This window comes from Hypanus sabinus, chromosome 7 (assembly GCF_030144855.1).
Source record: "Hypanus sabinus isolate sHypSab1 chromosome 7, sHypSab1.hap1, whole genome shotgun sequence".
Lineage (NCBI taxonomy): Eukaryota > Metazoa > Chordata > Chondrichthyes > Myliobatiformes > Dasyatidae > Hypanus > Hypanus sabinus.
The window spans coordinates 169,042,814-169,066,556 of NC_082712.1; the positions used below are offsets into that span (position 1 = coordinate 169,042,814).

General features: G+C 43.7%; 1 protein-coding gene across 3 annotated transcripts in view; it reads right to left on the reverse strand.

The window, feature by feature from the left end:
• Positions 1–23,743, reverse strand: part of shank2b (SH3 and multiple ankyrin repeat domains 2b) — a 1,221,224-nt gene that overhangs the window by 1,100,639 nt on the left and 96,842 nt on the right. The window lies entirely within an intron of this gene.

Here is a 23,743-nt window from a genome sequence, read left to right on the forward strand (position 1 = left end):
GTATTCTTTTTTTAATGTTAGAAAATTGATTAATATAATTCATACTTCATCACCCACAGTCCCAGAATGTGTTATCTCATTAGATGCTGAAAAAGCCTTTGATAGAGTTGAATGGACATATTTATTTAATGCATTGAGAAATTTTAATTTTAGTCCTAATTTTATATCATGGATTAAACTAATATACTATAAACCTGTTGCTTCTGTTCTTACAAATAATTATAGATCCTCCTTTTCTCAATTATCTCGTGGTACGAGACAAGGTTGTCCTTTAAGTCCTTTATTATTTAATATTGCGTTAGAACCTTTAGCCATTGCTATTCGTGAATCTCCTAATATTTTTGGTATTACCCGTAATGAGAAATTATATAAATTATCACTTTATGCTGATGATTTGCTGTTATATATTTCTGATCTTGATAGATCTATTCCCACTATTTTATCCTTGTTGGCTCAATTTGGTAGTTTTTCTGGTTATAAATTAAACTTAGATAAGAGTGAATTATTTCCTTTAAACGCGCAAACTTTATTGAATGACAGGATTCCATTTAAAGTTGTTACTGATAATTTTACCTATTTAGGTATAAAAATTACCAAGAAATATAAAGATTTATTTAGACTGAATTTTTTACCTATGCTTCTTCAAATACAACATCTTACTACAAGATGGTCTCCCTTATTCTTATCATTAGTTGGTCGGATTAATGCTATTAAAATGATGATTTTACCGAAATTTTTATATTTATTTCAAGCCTTACCAATTTTTATTCCTAAATCCTTTTTTGACAACATTGATTCAAAAATTTCCTCATTTGTGTGGCAAAACAAAAACCCCAGGTTAAGTAAAAGGCAATTACAAAAATCTAAAAAAGATGGTGGTTTAGCTTTGCCTAACTTTAGATTTTATTATTGGGCGAATAATATTCGTAACCTAACGTATTGGAAATTAGATTTGGACTCATTATTGTGTCCGCAGTGGGTAAATTTGGAATGCAATGAAGTAAAGGGATATTCTTTATTCTCTGTTCTTGGTTCTTCTCTTCCTGCTGATTTAGTTAAATTTAATAAACAGATATCTAATCCTGTTATTAAACACACATTACGAATTTGGTTTCAATTTCGGAAATTTTTTACTTTGAAAAACTTTGTGCTTGATAGCCCTATTTTATTTAATTTTTTCTTTAAACCTTCCTTGACAGATCAAGCCTTTAGCATATGGAAAAGGAAAGGTATAAAATGTTTTCGTGACCTTTTTTTTGAAGGTACTTTGATGTCTTTTGACCAACTTTCCAATAAATTTAAATTACCTAAATCTAATTTCTTCAGATATTTACAAATCAGAAATTTTTTACATAAAGTTTTACCATCTTTTCCCAACTCAACTTCAATGGATTTCTCAGATTTGATTTTTACCTTAAATCCTTGTCAGAAGGGATTAGTTGCTTTTATTTACAACATGATTATGAAGATACAACCAGAGATGTCTGATAGAATTAAACAACAATGGGAAAAAGAACTTCGATACAATATACCAACAGATAAATGGGGAAAAATTTTACAAATGGTTAATTCTTCTTCTATATGTGCTAAACATGCTTTAATACAATTTAAAATTGTACATAGAGCTTATATGTCTAAAGATAAACTTGCTCGATTTTATTCTCATATTAACCCTCAATGTGATAGATGTCATTCAGAAATGGCTTCACTGACCCATATGTTTTGGTCATGTCCCACTTTACATAACTATTGGAAGGACATATTCGTTACCATTTCCTCAATTTGGAACATCGATTTACAACCTAACTTTATTACTGCAATCTTTGGTATACCAAATGAGGATGGTAATCAGTTTTCTCCTTCAATCAGACGAATGATTGCTTTTGTAACATTAATGGCCAGAAGGTCTATATTACAAAATTGGAAAGAAGTAAACCCTCCTACCACGTCTCAGTGGCTTTTTCAAACTATTTCTTATCTGAGTTTGGAAAAAATTAGAAGCACTATTTTTGACTCGTCAATTAAATTTGAAGAAACTTGGGGACCGTTCATCCGACATTTTCATATGAATTAATTTGGCCTTTCCCAGACCTTCTCTCTGTTTATTCTTGTTCAGGTATGGAGTTCCGGAGTTCTTTGACACTATCATATACTTATAAACTGTTATTATTGCCCATGTTAGTTTTAGTTTAGTGTTTGTTTCATATACATATTTTCTTTCACACATCTCTAATTTTTTTTTCTTTTTCTTTTGATGATTAGTTTTGTTTTTTTCATATATAATTATATAGACTTGATTGATTAATGTACTTTTTTGTTGTTGATGTTTAATAGGATATTATTATCCTATTATTAATGTAATCTTAAGTCTATTGTATTCATAACCTATTCATTATTATGTTATGTTTTTTTTATATTTATATGAAACTCAATAAAAAGATTGAAAAAGAAAAGAAAGAAAGCTTTCTCTCAGTTTTCGCTACAGTCAATCATGTAAGTCCCAGGTGGAAACTCAGGAATATCATCGGACTCAGATGTTAAAATCCTTCAATGCTGTAATTCTTCAGTTTTTCTTTATCAGTCAGAGTTATTAGCCTAAACTGAACCCCCAAGCTTGGAGGACTGGTGGATCACTCTTAGTCTGGCCTCTACCCTTTGACCTGTTTGGCATAAGTGACCCTACCAAGAGTCAAAGCATAAATCCCTGACTCCAGCCAGCATAGTTCTCTGGGTCATTGAAGCACATAGGCAAGGCTGTGGTCCTCTTGGAGGGTCTCATTGTTCTAGCACCTTTATTCCTCCCTCTAACTGTCTTTGGGGTGATGAGATAGAGATAGAACTCTACAAAAGGAGGTGTAAGATGCTCCTTCTGTCCTCTGCTAGCCTGCAGATCATCTTTGGGCAAGGTATAGCACCTACTTAGCCCCCTCCCCCTGACCAGTCAGGGTCACATGAACCCTTGAGAGCAGGATATTGTTGGTCATTTAGCAGCTGGAGCATATCAGAAGTCCTGATTATATGATCACTGATGCCAGGTAGACAATCCCTGAAGAGCACTGATAATGGCTGGAGTCACCCGTCTTGTAAAGACACTGTCCAGAAGAAGAGAATGGTAAACCACTTCTGTAGAAAGATTTGCCAAGAACAATCACGGTCATGAGAAGATCATACATTTTGGTAGGAATAATCAAAATAGGACATACATGGTAAATGGTAGGGCATTGAAGAATGCAGTAGAACAGAGTGATCTAGGAATAATGGTGCATAGCTCCCTGAAGGAGGAATCTCATGTGGATAGGGTGGTGAAGAAAGCTTTTGGTATGCTGGCCTTTATAAATCAGAGCATTGAGTGTAGGAATTGGGATGTAATGTTAAAATTGTACAAGGCATTGGTAAGACCAAATTTAAAGTATTGTGTACAGTTCTGGTCACTGAATTATAGGAAAGATGTCAACAAAAGAGAGAGAGTACCAAGGAGATTTACTAGAATGATACCTGGGTTTCAGCACCTAAATTACAGAGAAAGGTTGAACAAGTCAGGTCTTTATTCTTTGGAGCATAGAAGGTTAAGGGGGGATTTGATCGAGGCATTTAAAATTATGAGGGGAATAGATAGAGTTGACGTGGATAGGCTTTTTCCGTTGAGAGTAGGGGAGATTCAAACAAGAAGACATAAGTTGAGAGTTAAGGGGCAAAAGTTTAGAGGTAACACAAGGAGGAACTTCTTTACTCAGAGAGTGGTAGCTGTGTGGAACGAGCTTCCAGTAGAAGTGATAGAGGCAGGTTCGATATTGTCATTTAAAGTAAAATTGGATAGGTATATGGACAGGAAAGGAATGGAGCGTTATGGGCTGAGTGCAGGTCAGTGGGACTAGGTGAGAGTAAGTGTCCGGCATGGACTAGAAGGGCCGAGATGGCCTGTTTCCGTGCTGTAATTGTTATATGGTTATTAGGCCTCACCAATGTCTCATACAACTTCCACATAACATCCTATCTCCTATACTCAATACATTGGCTTTTGAAGGCCAAAGTGCCAGATGTTTTCTTTATAACCCTATCTTCCTGTGATGCCACTTCAACAAATTTGGGACCTGTAGTCCCAGATCCTTTTGTTCCAAATTGCCTCTCTTTCTTTCCTCTCAGATGCTGGCTGCCCTGTTGGCTGTTCCAGCACAATGGTTTTTACTTTTGTACAAAGATACCTCTGACACTGTAAGTTTCTGATTCTTCAGAAAAAAATTCCGGAGGTTCCAGAAAAGTAATAGAATTTTAAAAATGAAGATGCTACATCATCCTATAGGAAGCAGAGATATGGAGAAACTACAGGAGGCTGGGACTTAATTGGATATGCCTTTGTTCCGTGGCTTCAAAAATAAGGACCTGGGGACCTAGTTTAATTTATCAATAGCAGCTCTGCAAATAAAGAGATGAAGAAATGTCTAAAAAAAACCGTATTTGAAAAATTATCATAATGATGTTTGGTGCTGAATCAGTAATCCAATTATGGAACAAGCCAGTTGAACTTTCAAGTGGTTCGAGGGAGGAAATACTGTAGTTATTTGTTAAGAGTGGGCATACCAGAGGAACAAAGAATATATCCATGAAATGATGGAGGAACTCAGCAGGTCAGACAGCATTTATGGAAGGGAAAATACAGTCAATATTTTGGTCAAGGCCCTTCGTCAGGACTGGAAAAGAAGGGGGAGGAAGCCAAAATAAAGTGGGGGAAGGAGAAGGAGTACAAACTATAAGGTGGTAGGGCAGACCAGGTGAGGGAAAAGGTGGGGAATGGGAAGTGAGAACCGGAGGAGGAGGTGGTGATAGATGGACAAGGTAAAGGGCTGAAGGAGTCTGATAGGAGAAGAGAGTGAACCATGGGAAAAAGGGACAGAGGAAGAGCATCAAGGGGACAGTGATGAGGCAGGTGTACTGCAGAGTGTGTATCTCTGTATTTCCAGCATGTACAGAAACTCTTCAATTTATGCTTATACATGACTATAAGATGTTTGTGAACCCAAAGGTGGAACAATTCATTTTAAAGACATTCCTTTGGTTTTCCTGTACTAGTTTATTTACTAAAATGTACAATGAGCTGAAAGCAGATTTGATGCCACAATCCATGTTAAGTATTTATAAACCTGTCCTTCACAATCTTACCAAAAGCTGTTCTGTCAATCTCAATGTGAATATCTACAAACAATTATATCTTAAACAGATTATTTTTGATAGAAATTTAAAGAAATCTCTCCATTTGCTATTTTCATCATCCCTGGTTGCCTGTAAAATTGGAAAGAAGACATTTCATATCAACATCTTGGGAGCAGCTCATTATAAAAAGTTCTTCAGACAGAGACATACAGATAGTTGATAGGAGGGATAGACTACGTAAAACAACACAAAAAACTACACTAGATTACAGACCTACCCAGGGCTGCATAAAGTGCACAAAACAGTGCAGGCATTACAAGAAATAATAAACAAGACAATAGGCACAGCAGAGGGTAGTAAATTGGTTTCAGTTCAGACTCTGGGTATTGAGGAGTCTGATGGCTTGGGAGAAGAAACTGTTACATAGTCTGGTAGTGAGAGCCCGAATGCTTCAGTGCCTTTTCCCAGATGGCAGGAAGGAGAAGAGTTTGTATGAGGGGTGCATGGGGTCCTTCATAATGCTGTTTGCTTTGCAAATGCAGCGTGTAGTGTAAGTGTCTGTCATGGCGAGAAGAGAAACCCCGATGATCTTCTCAGCTGACCTCACTATCCACTGCAGGGACTTGCGATCTGAGATGGTGCAATTTTCGAACCAGGTAGTGATGCAGCTGCTCAGTATGCTCTCAATACAACCCCTGTAGAATGTGATGAGGATGGGGGTGGGAAATGGACTTTCCTCAGCCTTCGCAGAAAGTAGAAATGCTGCTGGACTATCTTGGCTATGGAGCTGGTGTTGAGGGACCAGGTAAGATTCTCCGCCAGGTGAACACCAAGAAATTTGGTGCTCGTAACGATCTCTTCCGAGGAGCCGTCAATGTTCAGCGGAGAGTAGTCACTCCATGCCCTCCTGAAGTCAACAAACATCTCTTTTGTCTTGTTCACATTTAGAGACAGGTTGTTGGCTCTGTCCCAGACCGCTAGCCACTGCACCTCCTCCCTGTAAGCTGACTCGTCGTTCTTGCTGATGAGACCTACCACGGTCTTTTCATTGGTGAACTTGATGATATGGTTTGAGCTGTATGTTGCAACACAGTCGTGGGTCAGCAGAGTGAACAGCAGTGGACTGAGCACACAGCTCTGGGGGGCCCCATGGTCAGTGTGATGGTGTTGGAGATGCTGCCTCCGATCTGGATCAACTGAAGTCTCCCAGTCAGGAAGTCCAGGATCCAGTTACAGAGGGAGGTGTTCAGGCCAAGTAGGCTCAGCTTTCCAATCAGTTTCTGAGGAATGATTGTGTTGAATGCTAAGCTGAAGTCTATGAACAGCACTCGAACGTACATGTCTTTTTTGTCCAGGTGGGTTAGGGCCAGGTGGAGGGTGATGGCAATGGCGTCATCTGTTGAGTGGTTGGGACAGTACGCGAACTGCAGGGGGTCCAGTGAGGGGCGCAGCAGGGTCTTGATGTGCCTCATGATGAGCCTCTAGAAACACTTCATGATGATGGATGTGAATGCAACGGGACGGTAGTCATTGGGGCAGGGCACTGAAGACTTCTTTGGCACAGGGACGATGGTGGCAGCCTTGAAGCATGTTGGAACGACGGCGCTGCTCAGGGGGGATGTTGAAGATGTCAGTGAGAACATCCGCTAGCTGGTCTGCACATCCTCTAAGCATTCAGGTAGGGGATAGGAGAGGCTGTAGCGCCTCATTTCCTAGCGTATCCGAACCGACTCACAATTAGATAGCCTACGGGGGTTTGCGAGCACAGAGCTTTGGAGCCTCTTCGCCATGGGGGGCCGGTTGACAGAGGCTTAAAAGTGAGGCTGAAGTTTTCGAATAAAGTTTTTCCTTCGACTGCAGTACCGACTCCGTGTCGTAATTTTAGCGCTGCTTGTAGCACACCGCTACAATTGGTGACCCCGACGGTCCAAACGATTTTTGGACCAGAAATGACCGACGCCGCCTCTGTTCATGCGGTTTCGTTGAAACTGCCGGGTTTCTGGACACAGCGCCCGGACCTATGGTTCCAGCAAGCCGAAGCCCAATTCCACGTTCGCCGGATCACCTCAGAGGACACCCGCTACTACTACGTGGTGGGCTCCCTCGACCAGGACACAGCTGCCCAGGTCGCGGAGTTCGTACAGTCGCCCCCGGCAGACGGCAAGTACACGGACTTCAAAGCCCTGCTCCTCAGGACTTTCGGACTCTCACGGCGCGAGCGGGCTGCCCGTTTACTGCACCTGGATGGCTTGGGCGACAGACCTCCATCGGCTTTAATGAATGAGATGTTGTCTCTGGCCGAGGGACGCACAGGCCTCATGTTTGAGCAGGCATTCCTGGAGCAGCTGCCCGAGGACATACGCCTGCTGCTGTCCGACGCGGATTTCAGTGACCCCCGGAAGGTGGCAGCCCGGGCGGACTTGCTGTGGAACGCCAAAAAGGTGAGCGGGGCGTCCATCGCACAGATCTCCCAGCCACGCTCCCGGCAGCAAACCAGTCCAGGCCCGGCCGCAGAGCCCACTAACCCCCGGCCCAATGACCTCTGGTGCTTCTACCACCAGCGGTGGGGCGCAGAAGCCCGCCGTTGTCGCCCGCCCTGCAAGTTCCCGGGAAACGCCAGGGCCAGCCGCCGCTGATGGCTACGGCGGCTGGCCATCCGGATAGCCTCCTGTATGTGTGGGATAGAAGGTCGGGACGCCAGTTTTTGGTCGATACTGGGGCTGAGATCAGCGTTTTACCTCCGACGAGTTACGACACCCGCAGCAGGGCACCGGGTCCCCCCCTGAGGGCCGTGAATGGCAGCACAGTAAGGACCTATGGCACCCGTCAGGTGCAGCTCCTGTTCGGCCCCAGCCAGTTCACGTGGGACTTCACACTGGCCGCCGTAGCCCAACCGCTTCTGGGTGCGGATTTTTTGCGAGCTCACAGCCTGCTGGTTGACCTGCCCAGGAAGAGACTGGTACACGCCGAGACCTTTCAGACGTTCTCCCTGGGCGCGGCCCAGTTGCCAGCCCCTCACCTCGGCTCCATCACGCTGTCCGACAACGATTTCACCAGGGTCCTGGCGGAGTTCCCATCGGTTCTGGCACCGCAGTTCACAGCAGCCATGCCCAGGCACAGCGTACAGCACCACATCCCGACACAGGGACCACCCCTCCATGCCCGTGCTCGGCGGCTTCCCCCGGACAAGCTCCGACTGGCGAAGGAGGAGTTCCAGAGAATGGAGGAATTGGGGATCATCCGGCGGTCCGACAGCCCCTGGGCTTCCCCCCTGCACATGGTGCCCAAAGCGACGGGGGGCTGGAGACCGTGCGGCGACTACCGCAGGCTGAACGAGGCTACCACACCGGACCGCTACCCTGTGCCGCACATTCAGGACTTTGCGGCAAACCTGCACGGCGCCCGGATCTTCTCCAAGGTCGACCTTGTCCGAGGGTACCATCAAATCCCGATGCATCCTGACGACGTCCCCAAAACGGCTCTCATCACCCCGTTTGGCCTCTTCGAGTTCCTCCGCATGCCGTTCGGCCTGAAGAATGCCGCACAGACGTTCCAGCGGTTAATGGACGCGGTGGGACGGGACCTGGACTTCGCGTTCATCTATTTGGATGACATCCTCATAGCCAGCGGCAGTCGTCAGGAGCATCTGTCCCACCTCCGTCAACTCTGCGCCCGACTGAGTGAGTACGGTCTTACAATCAACCCTGCCAAATGCCAGTTCGGACTTGATACCATTGACTTCCTGGGCCACAGGATTACTAAAGACGGGGCAACCCCTCTGCCCGCTAAGGTAGATGCGGTCCGCCACTTCCCCCGACCCACCACGATCAAAGGCCTTCAGGAATTCGTAGGTATGGTCAATTTCTACCGCCGCTTCCTCCCTTCAGCTGCCCGGATCATGCGCCCCCTGTTCGCCCTGATGTCGGGTCCGAGCAAGGACATTACCTGGGACGAGGAGTCTGCCGCCGCTTTCGTTCAAACGAAGGAAGCTTTGGCTGACGCCGCAATGCTAGTACATCCCAGAATGGACACCCCTACCGCCCTCACAGTGGACGCATCAAACACGGCAGTCGGTGGGGTGCTGGAGCAGCTCATCGCAGGTCGCTGGCAACCCCTGGCGTTTTTCAGCAAACACCTGCGGCCACCCGAGCTCAAGTACAGTGCTTTTGACCGGGAACTGTTGGCGCTCTACCTGGCAATCCGGCATTTCAGGTACTTCCTAGAAGGTCGGCCCTTCACCGCGTTCACGGACCACAAACCGCTTACCTTTGCGTTTACGAAAGCATCCGACCCCTGGTCATCCCGCCAGCAACGCCACCTGTCCTACATCTCTGAATACACAACGGATGTCCGGCACGTCTCGGGTAAGGACAATGTCGTGGCGGATGCGCTCTCTCGCCCTACCGTTCATGCCCTTTCCCAAGGGGTAGACTTTGAGGCACTGGCAGAGGCACAGCAGGTAGATGAGGAGATTCCGAGTTACAGGACTGCAGTCTCTGGTTTGCAGCTCCAGGACTTCCCCGTGGGCCCAGGTGAGAGGACCCTACTCTGTGACGTCGCCACCGGCCGGCCCCGTCCGGTCGTCCCCGCAGCCTGGCGGCGACGTGTTTTCGACTCCATTCATAACTTGGCGCATCCCTCCATCCGGACAACTGTCCGGCTGGTTTCCAGCAGGTTCGTTTGGCACGGTCTCCGCAAACAGGTCAGTGAATGGGCCAGAACGTGCATGCACTGCCAGACGGCCAAGGTTCAGCGGCACACCAAAGCCCCACCGCAGCAGTTCCATCCCGCCCACCGGCGTTTCGACCACATTCATGTGGATATCGTGGGCCCCCTGCCAGTGTCGCGCGGAGCGCGTTACCTCCTGACTATCGTGGACCGGTTCACATGATGGCCAGAGGCGGTCCCGCTCACCGACACCACCTCCGAATCTTGCGCCCGAGCCCTGCTCGCCACCTGGATATCCCGCTTTGGTGTACCAGCCCACATTACCTCCGACAGAGGCGCCCAGTTCACCTCCAGCCTGTGGTCAGCTATGGCCAGCCTTTTGGGGACTCAGCTGCACCACACCACTGCCTACCACCCACAGTCGAATGGGCTAGTGGAGCGTTTCCACCGTCACCTGAAGTCGGCCCTCATGGCCCGCCTGCGAGGAGCCAACTGGGCGGACGAGCTTCCCTGGGTCCTTCTCGGCATCCGCACAGCGCCCAAGGACGACCTGCACGCCTCGTCGGCCGAGTTGGTATACGGCGCGCCCCTGGCCGTCCCCGGGGAGTTCCTACCAGCCCCGAGGGGGCAAGAGGAAGAACCCGCTGCAGTCCTGGGCAGACTTCGCGAGAAGCTCGGTAACCTGGCCCCCATACCCACTTCACAGCATGGGCGGCACCCGACCTGCGTACCCAAAGACCTACGGAACTGTAAGTTTGTGTTTGTGCGAAGGGGCGGGCATCGGCCACCGCTGCAGCGGCCATACGAGGGGCCGTTTACGGTGCTCCGGAACAACGGGTCCACGTTCGTGCTGGACGTTGGGGGGAAGGAGGAGGTTTTCACGGTGGACCGCCTCAAGCCGGCCCATGTGGACCTGGCGCAACCGGCCGAGTTTCCGGCGCCTCGGCGCAGAGGCCGACCTCCCAAGCAGGTTCTGGCCCAGGCTGTGGACATTGGGGGGTGTATCGCCGGTTCTGGGGGGGGGTTATGTAGCGCCTCATTTCCTAGCGTATCCGAACCGACTCACAATTAGATAGCCTACGGGGGTTTGCGAGCACAGAGCTTTGGAGCCTCTTCGCCATGGGGGGCCGGTTGACAGAGGCTTAAAAGTGAGGCTGAAGTTTTCGAATAAAGTTTTTCCTTCGACTGCAGTACCGACTCCGTGTCGTAATTTTAGCGCTGCTTGTAGCACACCGTTACAAGGCCATGATTTTTGTAAAGGATATACACTTAGTGACCACTTTATTAGATACACTGTACACCTGCTTGTTAATGCAAATATCTAATCAGCCAATCATGTGACGGCAACTCAATTCACCTTCACCTGTACCTAATAAAGTGGCTACTGAAAGTAAGTTTCATTAAATTCTAAAATGAGTTTCTTTCTAAATACATCAAATAAACTTCACTAATAAAAGACATTGTGATGCATAGTTCAAAGATAGGCATTTCAACATCAAACTAATTTGGCACCTATTTTGTAAATGGTTATCCCATGACTGAAAGTGTACAAAATATATGTTAATAGCCAAATAAAACTACTTGCTTTTTGTTAAAATGTCACCACTAAAATTGGAACAAGTGTACAGTTAAATAGGACAAAGGTTTTCTCTCTTTAAACAGACGCCTCAGAGACCATCAGTTATAACCCATTTATAACATAAAAATCGCCTTAATGCTGATGCTACAGAAAGGTGACTTCTGCTTTATTGCATGCACTTCTAGAACATTCATAATAATCCTGCTTATGCTGATGGCGCAGGAAGTGAAATGTTTAATACAGCGTATGTTGTGCCAATCGAAGTTTATTTTCCTTGAATGGTGTTGAGCTTCTTGAGTGTTACATGTGTCCAGGTCAGTGGAGAGTGTTCTGTCACACTCCTGACCTGGGCATAGTGCACTCAGTGGCCATTTTATTAGTACGCCTGTTTCTAAATACAAATATCTAATCAGCCAATCTTGTGGCAGCAACACAACGCATAAAAACATGCAGACATAGTCAACAGATTCAGTTTGTTCAGATTAAACATCAGAATAGTGAAAAAATGTGATCTAAGTGACTTTGACCATGGAATGATTGTTGGTGCTAGACAGGGTGTTTTGAGTATCTCAGAAACTGCTGATTGCCTGGGATTTTCATGCAAAACCATTTCTAGAGTTTACAGAGAATGGTGAGATAAACAAAAAAAAAACTTGCAGTGAGCAGTGGGTGAAAACAGTTCGTTAATGAGAAAGGTCAGAGGAGCATGGCCAGACTGGTTCAAGCTGACTGGAAGGCGACAGTAACTTAAATAATCACACATTACAACAGTGGTGTGCAGAAGAGCATCTCTGAATGCACAACACGTCAAATCTTGAAGGGAATGGGCAACAGCAGCAGAAGACCATGGACCTCTTTATTAGGTACAGGTGGCCACTGAGTGGAAATAACAGTAAGCTTTTAGAAAGTCAGGTAAGTTATTCACCACTTGCTACAGGACACATAGCCTTTGACCTACCTTTCTAAGATTCTCAACCTTGTTGGCCCCAGGAGTTTCATCATTTTACAAGCCAATAAATGAGCATTCCTCATATAAATAACCTTGTATAATTTCAGCTACTACAGGCATCTTAGGAATATGAGAGATGTCTTGATCTCCTTACAGGATTGGCAAATTGCCATGAAATTTGTCATGGACCCACATTTAAAACACGCCACTCTAAAGCACAAAAAGTTTCAAGTTGCAGGTCAACCACTCCTCCAATTTTCTGTAGATGTACATTGGAGATCTCCTTGACTGGTTGTATTACAGCCTGGTATAAAAGGTCTGATACACAGAATGACAAGAGGCTACAGAGAGTTGTAGACTCGGTCATCTCCATCACTGACAGCTTCAAGAGTCAGTGTATCAAGAAGGCTATATACATCACCAAGGACCTTCACCATCCAGGACAGACTCCACAACTCCTCCACGCCAACTCCTCTATGACTTGTTCACTCCAACTTCATCTCCACCTCAAACATGCTGCAACCTCACTCCAAACACCTCTCCTCAAACATGCCATGATCTGAATTTGCATCACACCCGCACTCTTCGATCCTCGAGTCAGCCTTACCTTCACTCCCCTCTTCTTTGTGCTGATGGTTTGCCACAATTTACCACAGACAAAGTGTTATTCATAAAGTTTTTTGTCGTATTTCTTGCTTTAGGAACCATGAGTAAGCTGTCACTCAACTTCAGAAGTGCCATCTTAAACCGGCTGTTCAGCATAAATCCTTAGGGAAGCATTGTACCCAACTAAACCCATTTTAAACATTCTGGCACTGAGTGGATAGAGTCAAGCAGCACAAATCAGACCCTTTGACCCAATTAGTTCAATGTTCAAAGGAAATCTATTATCAAAGTACATATAAGTCACCATATATAGTACTGTGCAAAAGTCTTATGCACTTATATAAATACATACATACATACATACATACACACTGTATATAGCTAGGGTGCCTAAGACCTTTGCACAGTACCTAAGTAATATTGTGTATTGCACAGTACTGTTGCTGCAAGACAACAGATTTCATGACATACACTACTGTGCAAAAGTCTTAGGCACATATATATAGCTGGAAAGCCTAAGCCTTTTGCACAGGATTTGTATTTGTCAATGTAGAATGGAGAGTGAGTTTGTAAATCAGACAGGGGCAAAGGATGTTGTGAATGGCAAGGGAGGAGTGCCACGGGAGGTGTGTGCGACAGGTGGCAAAGAAGGAGTGCCAGGGACAGTGGGTGGCAAGGATGCAGACACACCAAGCCATAAGACTCCAGGCAAGGTCATTTGATTCCAACAAGTGGTTTATTGATCATCACAGAACGTCTCCCTGGTACTTCCAACTCCCACTCCTCTCCCCAACCATGATTCCCCTCCTACTCTCCATTAGAATCAGGTTTATCATCACTAACATATGTCATGAAATTTGTTTTTTACAGCAGCAGCAGCAGTACAGTGGAATACATAAAATTATTACAGTACTGTGCAAAAGTCTTAAGCACGCTAGCTGTATTTGCACAGTATTATACTATCCTGAGATTAATTTTCTTGTGGGCATTCACAGTTGACACAAAGAAATACAACAGAATTGATGAAAAACTACACACAAAGATGGACAAACAACGATAGTGCAAAAGACAAACTGCTTAAATACAAAAAAAGACAATAATAATAATAGATAGAAAATAATAAATAATATTGAGGACAGGAGTTGTGGAGTCCTTGAAGGTGGGTCTACAGGCTGTGGAATCAGTTCAGTATTGAGCCAGAGTGAAGTTATCCAAGCTAATTCAGGAGAGTGATAGTTGAAGGGTAATAACTGTTCCTGAATCGGTGGTGTGGGATCACCACTTCCTTCCAAAATTCCCATCTGAACTAACACCATTTGGATGCATAAAAGTATAAAGCACACCTTATAGATCCATAGCTGAATGGCACAGAGCTGCCATCTTTGACTGATAGGTAAATTAGATAGTGGCGGGATTACACTTGTAATAAAAATTCTGGTGTCTTCCCCCTTCCTTTACAGTCCTGAAGAAGGGTCTTGGCCTGAAACATCGACTGTTTATTCATATCCATAGATGCTGCCTGAACTGCTAAATCCCAAAAGACCACAAGATACAGGAGCAGAATTAGGCTACTTAGCCCATCGAGCCTGCACCACCATTTCATCATGATCCATTTTACCTCTCTACTCCAATCTCCTGCCATCTCCCTCTTATCCCTTTGTGCCCTAACTGATCAAAAATCTATCAACCTCAGCCTTAAATATACCCAATGACTTGGCCTCCACAGCCACCTGTGGCAACGAATTCCACAGATTCACCACTCTCTCGCTAAAGAAATCATTCCTCATCTCAGTTTTATAAGGACATCCCCCTCTCTTCTGAGGTTGTGTCCTTTGGTCTTAGAACTCCCCACTAGGGGAAACATCTTCTTCACATCCATTCTACTGAAGCCTTTCAACATTTGATAGGTTTCAATGAGGTCACCCCTCAATCTTCTGAATTCCCTGTAAGATTTCCTACAGCATTTTGTGTGCATTGCTTTAGGTTTCTAGCACCTGCAGATTTTCTCTTGTTCATAACAATTGTGATAGGATTGGAAGCAATTCATTAATAAATCTATATTGAGTGCACCCAACAATTACGCAATCCCTCCTTTCACCATTAGCATGTAATAGGGCTCAGAGCCAGGCTATCACTAACAATAAACGACACAGAGGCATAACAGTTATTGCTGCTACTGCAAAGTCCCAACCAACAAAAAAATTCTCCACATCAACATCTTCTCCAAATTAAATCACTGTTTTCTGCTTCTGCATTGAACTCTATTTCTCCAGTGAAATGTCTCAACAAAAGTTCTAAGACAGGGAAAGCTCGTTTACTTGTCAAAATAGATCAATCATTCATACAGCTAAGATTTTCCAACTCGGGTTGACTCTGTAATACTATGGAAAATGAATCTCTGATATTTTAGAATTTCAAAGGGCAATTGTATGGTGTATTTAATATTACAGAAATATTTGTGAAATATTGTAAATAGATTGTTTGATTAAGCATTCATTTACATAATACATTATGGATATATGTAAGAGGTACGTGAATGGCATGCATACAGTTATGCCATGTTACATTTGAGCACCTCACTAAAGAAAAGAAACTAAGTTGGCATGTTTTTCTTTCGATTAGCTTCTGGAATCACAAAGCATAACAACTTGAACCAAGTCAGGTTTATTATCACCAACATATGTTACTATAGAACATAGAAATCTACAGCACATTACAGGCCCTTCAGCCCACAATGTTGTGCCGACCATGTAACCTCCTCTAGAAAATGACTAGTATTTCCCTACCACATAGCCCTCTATTTTTCTCAGCTCCATGTACCTATCTAAGACCCTATTGTATCTGCTTCTAACACCGTCACCAGCAGTGCATTCCATTCACCCACCACTCTCTGTGTGAAAAAATTGCCCCTGACACCCATGATCTCCATCATTTTCAATTTTTTCAAAGCCTGTATGTCAATTGATATGGCTGAGAGGCTCAACGTATAGGATGGTCCAGCAGTCCACTTTATTTACAGTTCCACATGGTCCTTCAACTTTTACTTCCATCTCTTTAACTTTATTATCCATCTTCTTTTGTTTTTCCACCACATTATCAAGTGTATTCTGCATTCTTCTTATATCTGTTCTTATAGCTTTTAATTCATTCGTCATATATATCAGGATATCTTTTATGTCTCCTTTAATCTCCTCTTTCTTTTCCTCTTCTTCTTCCTCTGAATTTCCCAAAGTGTCTGATTCTACTTCCGATTCACTGCTAGTCGTAGTTGGGATTTGTAGTTTTGTTAATATCTGGTCATGCATACTTTTGCGCATGTGTTGTTCTTGCCGTTTCTTCTTAGAGACCGCCGACATTGCTGCAACTTCCTGTCCCACATCATCAGAAGTGCCATGCACTTTGCCGGGAGGAAATCCAACTTGAGTCCGAGGCTTCGCCAAGACGGTTAGGCCTTTCTTCCCCCCACCCCCCCCCCCCCCCCCCCCGATTTGCGCAGTCTTCGAAGTAGTAGCTTTCTTCTGTTTCAGTTTAGGAGCCAGAACAAAAGATAATCCTGAGTTGCTTATAAATAGTTTCTAGTAGGTATTTGTTAACACTCCTTCATTTAAACCTTATTTCATAACTTTTTACGAGGGAGCTGGATTCCCAACGTCTCGACCCGACGTCATCACGTGACGCCCCCCAGCTCCACATGGTCCTAATACACACTTGGTTAGCATTCTAATGCTGATTAGTTTGGTGAATGGGACTTCATTAGAATGTTTCAATCATGTGGTAAATCAGCATCAACCCCAGGACTCACTGATGATGATCAAAGGGGACCCTGGATAGGGACACTGAACTCTAGAGGCACTGATAATGGGACACAGCACACTAGGCCTCAAACTCCAGTCTCACCAATGTATGTAACTAGGGGGCCACCATCGTTCATGCCTCTTGCTCGCATGGAACTCCAATCCTGGAATCCACTGGGCTGGGAGCTCGATGCAGGCAAGAGACACAAAGGATAGTTTTATCTCTCTATTTTTTTTTCTTTCAGTTCCTTACCCCACTGTGATTACCAAACCCAATCAGTTCCCTCACGTGCTCATTCCAAATATTAAACAGTCTCCTTCCATCCTAACTTCCATAGCTTCAGCCAAAGAGCAAAGTGCAGTAAACACCATCGTTACTGCTGCCACTTCTGCTCCACTTTGCACCAGTAAGGAGTAAATCAAGTGTGGAATGATGTCCTAATGGCTCAATCCCCATCCACCATCTGGACTCTTTGGAAAGCTCATTCTAAACTGTGCACTGAAAGGCTTTGCACAGGAGGTCACTGCAAGCAGTGCTCCAGAATTTAATTATAATAATTGGCTGACAAACTACAGATGTAAAAATTGCCACAATTCTGCAAACAAACATCTTTTTTTATGAACTGGAATTAGTAACAGTCCATTCAAACACTTATATATCCAGTCCCTTAGAATACCTTCCAATAACTTTCTCACAACTGATGTCGGACTCACCAGCCTATAATTTCCTGGTTTATGTTTAGAGCTTTCTTTTAAACAGTGGAACAACACTGGCTATCCTCCAATTCCCCCAGTACCTCTCCTGTTGCTCAGAATGTTTTAAATATCTCTGCCAGGGCCACAGAAATTTCTGTACTTGCCCCCTGTAGGGTCTGAGGAAATATTTAGTCAGGCACTGGGGACTTATCCACCCAGATTTGCCATAAGACCATAAGATCATAAGATATAGGAGCAGAAGTGGGCCATTCGGCCCATCGAGTCACTCCACCATTCAATCGTGGGCTGATCCAATTCTTCCAGTCATCCCCACTCCCCTGCTTTCACCCCATACACTTTGACGCCCTGGATAATCAAGAACCTATCTATTTCTGCCTTAAATACACCCAGTGACATGGCCTCCACAGCTGTTTGTGACAACAAATTCCACAGATTTTACCACCTTCTGACTGCAGTAACTTCTCTGCATCTCAATTCTAAAAGGACATTCTTCAATCCTGAAGTCGTGTCTTCTTGTCCTAGAATCTCCTACCATGGGAAATAACTTGGCCATATCTAATCTGTTCAGGCCTTTTGACATTCAGAATGTTTCTATGAGATCCCCCCCCCCCCCCCTCATTCTCATGAACTCCAGGGAATACAGCTCAAGAGCTAACAGATGTTCCTCATACAGTAACCCTTTCAGTCCTGGAATCATTCCTGTGAATCTTTTCTGAACCCTATCCAATGTCAGTATATCCTTTCTAAAATAAGGAGCCCAAAACTGCACACAATACTCCAAGTGTGGTCTCATGAGTGCCTTATAGAGCCTCAACATCACATCTCTGCTCTTATATTCTATACCTCTGGAAATTAATCCCAACATTGCATTCACCTTCTTCACAACTGACTCAGCCTAAAGGATAACCTTTAGGATATCCTGCACAAGGACTTCCAACTCCTTTAGCATCTTTGCATTTTGAATTCTCTCCCCATCTAAATAACAGTCTGCCCGTTTATTTTTTCCACCAAAATGCATGACCATACACTTTCAAACATTGTATTTTATTTCCCACGTCTTTGCCCATTCCCCTAAACTAATGAAGTCTCTCTGCAGGCTCCATATTTCCTCAACACAACCCACTCCTCCACTTATCTTTGTATCATCAGCAAAGTTAGCCACAAATCCATTAATAGCATAGTCCAAATCATTGACATACATTGTAAAAAGCAGTGGTCCTAACACTGACCCCTGTGGGACTCCATTGGTAACCAGCTGCCAGCCAGACTGGGATCCCTTTATTCCCACTCTCTGTTTTCTGCTGACCAGCCAATGCTCCACCCATGCTAGTAACTCACCGGTAATTCTATGTGCCCTTATCATGCTAAGCAGCCTCATGTTTGGCACCTTGTCAAAGGCCTTCTGAAAATCCAATGACACAATATCTACTGCATCTCCTTTGTCTACCCTACTTGTAGTTTCCTCAAAGAATTGCAGTAGGTTAGTCAGGCAGGATTTTCCTTTCAGGAAACCATGCTGGCTTTGGCCTATCTTGTCATGTGCCTCCAGGTACTCCGTAATCTCATCCCTAACAATCGATTCCAACAACTTCCCAACCAGTGATTCAGGCTAACAGGTCTATAGTTTCCTTTCTGCTGCCTTCCAGCCTTCTTAAAAAGCATAGTAACATTTGCAATCTTCCAGTCATCTGGTACAATGCCAGAATCTATCAATTCTTGAAAGATCATTGTTAATGTCTCCATAATCTCTCCAGCCACTCCCTTCAGAACCCGAGGGTGCATTCCATCAAGTCCAGGAGATTTATCCACCCTCAAATCATTAAGCTTCCTGAGTTCCTTCTCAGGCATAATTTTCACTGCACATACTTCACTTCCCTGACACTCTTGAACGTCCGATATACTGCAGATGTCTTCCACTGTGAACACTGATGCAAAATATGCATTCAGTTCCTTTGCCGTCTCTGCGTCTCTCATTACAATATCTCCAGCGTCATTTTCTATTGGTCCTGTATCTACCCTCGACACTCTTTTACCCTTTATATACTTAACAAAACTTTTAGTATCTTCTTTGATATTAGTCACCAGCTTCCTCTCATAATTTATCTTTTCCTTCTGAATGACCTTTTTAGTTTCCTTCTGCAAATTTTTAAAAGCTCCCCAATCCTCTATCTTCCCACTAGCTCTGGCTTCCTTGTATGCCCTATATTTTGCTTTTCAGCCACAGTAGTGTCCCTCTTCCCTTTGAAAATGTCTTCTTATTTGGAATATATCTGTCTTGTACTTCCTTCATTTTTTGCAGGAACTTTCTCTGGACATCAATCACCACCTCCTCTATAAACTGCATGGGGTCCATGAAATCAATGCCACTCTGTGTCACTTCTACAGACTCTGTGGCTGTTTCCTGAGTAAATACAGAAGTGAAAAAATTTCATTGAAGATTTCCCCATCTGTTTTGGCTCCACACATGATCTTCCAGAGGACCAATTTTGTCCCTTCCAATCCTTTTGCTCTTAGTATATCTGCAGAATCCCTTAGGATTCCCCTTCACCTAGTCTGCAAGGGCAACCTTATGCCTTCTTTTTACCTTCCACTCTCTGACATTTCTTATACTCAATAAGCATCCCATTTGCTTCTACCTGCCTATACCTGCTATACACCTTGTTTTTCTTAACTAGCATCTCACCATCGCTTGAAAACCAAGGTTCCCTACACCTGTTATCATTACATTTTATACTGACAGGCACATACAACCTTTGTACTCTCAAAATTTTACTTTTAAAGGCCTTACCAAGTACACGTTTGCCGGAAAACAGCCTATTTCAATCCACACTTGCCAGATCCTTTCTGATACCATAAAAATTGCCCTTTGTCCAATTTAGAATCTCAGCATGTGGATCAGACCTATCTATTGTATACTTATTTTAAAACTAATTGGATTGTGGTCACTAGGTACAAAGTGAGCAACGTCAGCAGAGCATACCAGACTAACACTGAACCAGAGGCCTGCTGATTTTTTCCTTGCATACCACAATGCAGTATACTCCACAACTCACCAGCTATGCTGTTCCTGGTCATCCCTTGTGCTCATGCTTACATCTCCTCAAACCCAAGACAAATTGAGCGTTCCTCAAACAAGGAGGTCTGATGTTTCACTCCTGGACCAGCAGCCCTGGCGAGGGACAACAGAGGTGTTCAAAAGTGGATATTTTGAAAGATTAAGGACTGAACGGGCCCATCTTCCTTCACAGAGAAGACTGTTTCTGATGTCACCTGGAACAACACTTCAATCGGTTAAGGAGGGCAGAGTCAATTGTTGAAGAAGAAATGAGTCCAGAGCTGTCAGAACAACTTCCTGCAGTCCCAGAGTCAATCCATATAACCTTCTGGAAGAGGCCCCTGAACCTGAGGTAGTTTCACCACCACAATTCTCACCCGCCAAGCAGAGTGACCCCTCTTGTTAGGAAATGTGTTACTCACAAGCGTAAGAAATAATTTACAGTGATTAAATCTTTAGGCCTGAACAGGACAATTTAAAATTTACCATGCTGTGGATGTCAATATACTAGTGGTGTTGACTAGAGAACAATACATTACCTATTTGACTTGAGAAGTATTCTTTATTGAGTTGGAGTTTATAGCTAAACAGGAAGGAGCGTAGCGTATTTAACATTTTAGTACTATTTGAGTAACATTGTAAATACATTATTTGATTACGCATTATCTGTTTGTTTAAATAATTTATCATAGGTTATATGTAAAAGTACATGAATGGCATATGTCATTATATTACCACGTCATATGTGTGCCCCTCATTAAAGAAAAACTAAGTAGACGCATTCTCCAGGGCTCCTTTGTGTTTTGTTTGATTAGCTTCAGGAGTTACAAAACTTAACAAGAATATCAACTGTTTATTCTATAGCTTCTGCCTGACTTCCTGGGTTCCTTTACCATTTTACCTGTGTGTTACTCAGCAAACCCATCAAAGATGGGTACAACATAATTGAATGTGAAATCATGTATTTTTAATTTCTGGCAATATTACATGCTGCTTTGTCATCAGAGATTTTAATTTCATGATATGCCACATCCATTAGTTTGAATGGTCCCATGACTGTAGTTTGATGCTAACCAGTTTAATTAGTTGCACCCAAGAGCTTCATAGCAAATTGCAAACTTGCTTCAGCTGTCTGCCTCATTTGAATTATCCCAATTGTTACAGGTGCCCAGAGTGAACATGCTTACATGGATGGAAACCAATATCCAATTTTTTTTTTTTTAAATCGCTTGTGTTCTCTCGTATTTATCCAATGTTAAAGTGAATTATCTTTTCCTTAATCCATCAACTTTCTCCCAAGCAACTGCTTTAAACATTTCCAATCTGCAGTCATTACTAATTGTTAAATACATTGAGCTTCCATTGCTACATCCATACCTCCATGAAGACTTCCCATTTTAACTGTTATAAATTAACCAGCTCTTCTCCTTCCTTGGCTCAGCTGATGAAACTATTATCCTCATTTTTGCCATCTCTGGAATTTATTGTTAAAGCATGATTCATCTAAACTCTTTTATTCCAATGTTCGATAGCCAAATCTCAAATCAATTCTTTCCCTAAAGCTTCTGTAAAGCTTTCCCTAGAGCTTGGAACCTGCTTTTCTGAACATGCACTTGGTCATCCATCCTGTTATTTCTCAGTTTCAAATTTTGAAAGATTAGTTTAAATTTTACATGTATAATGAAGCATACAGTGAAATGCAAAGTTTGCATCAAAACAAATCACCAAGGAATGTGCTGGGCAGTCCACAAATCATGCCGTCAGTTCACTAACCCTAACCCACATGTCTATGGAATGTGGCAGGAAACCAGAGCACGCAGAGGAAATCCACACAGGCGTAGGGATAATATAAAAATCCTTACAGACAGAGCTGAGAATCAAACCAGGATTGATTTTACATCTGGCACTGTAAAGCATTACGCTACTGTGTCACTTCCATAAAATTTTCTTTAACTTTTCATAAAATATTCTTTAAATATTCTCCTGTGAAGTGCTTTGGAATTATTTTACAGTATATCTGTTCCATTAATGCTATATCACATAAAGTTTTTGTTTTAAAGAATATATCTAATCATTTAAGGGTTCTGTCAAATTTACCCTGTTCCCTATTACCCCATTTTATGTTGTTTCTGCTTTCAGTCTCCTTCATGTGTTTTATTTCTTACTTCAGTATTCAGTGATTTGCCTTTCTATTTATGTATGGGGACTTGCCTGTCAAACTCAACAGTTTGGGCTCTTACGAAGAAAATACACAGTACGGCCCACTTGGCCCACAATGGTGCACCAAACTTTTAACCCGTTCTAAGATGATCTACCCACATAGCCCTCCATTTTTCTTTCATCCATGTCTAAGCATCCTTTAAATCTAACTAATGTACATGCCTCTACCACCACACCTAACGACACAACCGATTGACAGATGACACAATAGCCACAGCTCTACACACTGTCCTTACACATCTGGAGAAGAAGGATGCTTATGTGAGAATGCTGTTCTTGGACTATAGTTCAGCATTCAACACCATAATTCCCCCCAAGCTCAGCAAGAAGCTCAGAGACCTCGGCCTTCACCCTGCCTTGTGTAGCTGGATACTGGACTTCCTGTCAGATCGCCAACAGGTGGTAAGAGTGGGCTGCCTCACCTCTGCTCCTCTGACCCTCAACACCAGTGCACCTCAGAGCTGTGTATTATGTCCCTTCCTTTACTCTCTTTATAACCATGACTGTGTCACCACCTACAGCTCCAATTTGCTAATTAAATTTGCTGAGGACACTACGCTGATTGGCCTAATCTCAAATAATAATGAGGCAGCCTACAGAGAGGAAGTCATCACCCTGATACAGTGGTGTCAAGAAAACAACCTCTCCTTCAATGTTGCAAAAACAAAGGAGCTGGTTGTGGACTAAGGAGGAATGGAGACAGGCTAACCCATACTGACATCACTGGATCTGGCATTGAGAATTTGAACAGCTTTAAGTTCCTCAGCATAAAAATCACCAAGGATTGTGGTGAAAAAGGCACAACAGAACCCCTTTCACATCAGGTGGTTGAAGAAGTTTGATATGAGTGCCCAAAAATTCTAAGAACTTTCTACAGGGGCACAATTGAGAGCATCTTGACTGGCTGCATCACTGCCTGGAATGGGAACTGTACTTCCCTCAATCGCAGGACTCTGCAGAGAGTGGTGTGGACAGCCCAGAGCATCTGTAGATGTGAACTTCCCACT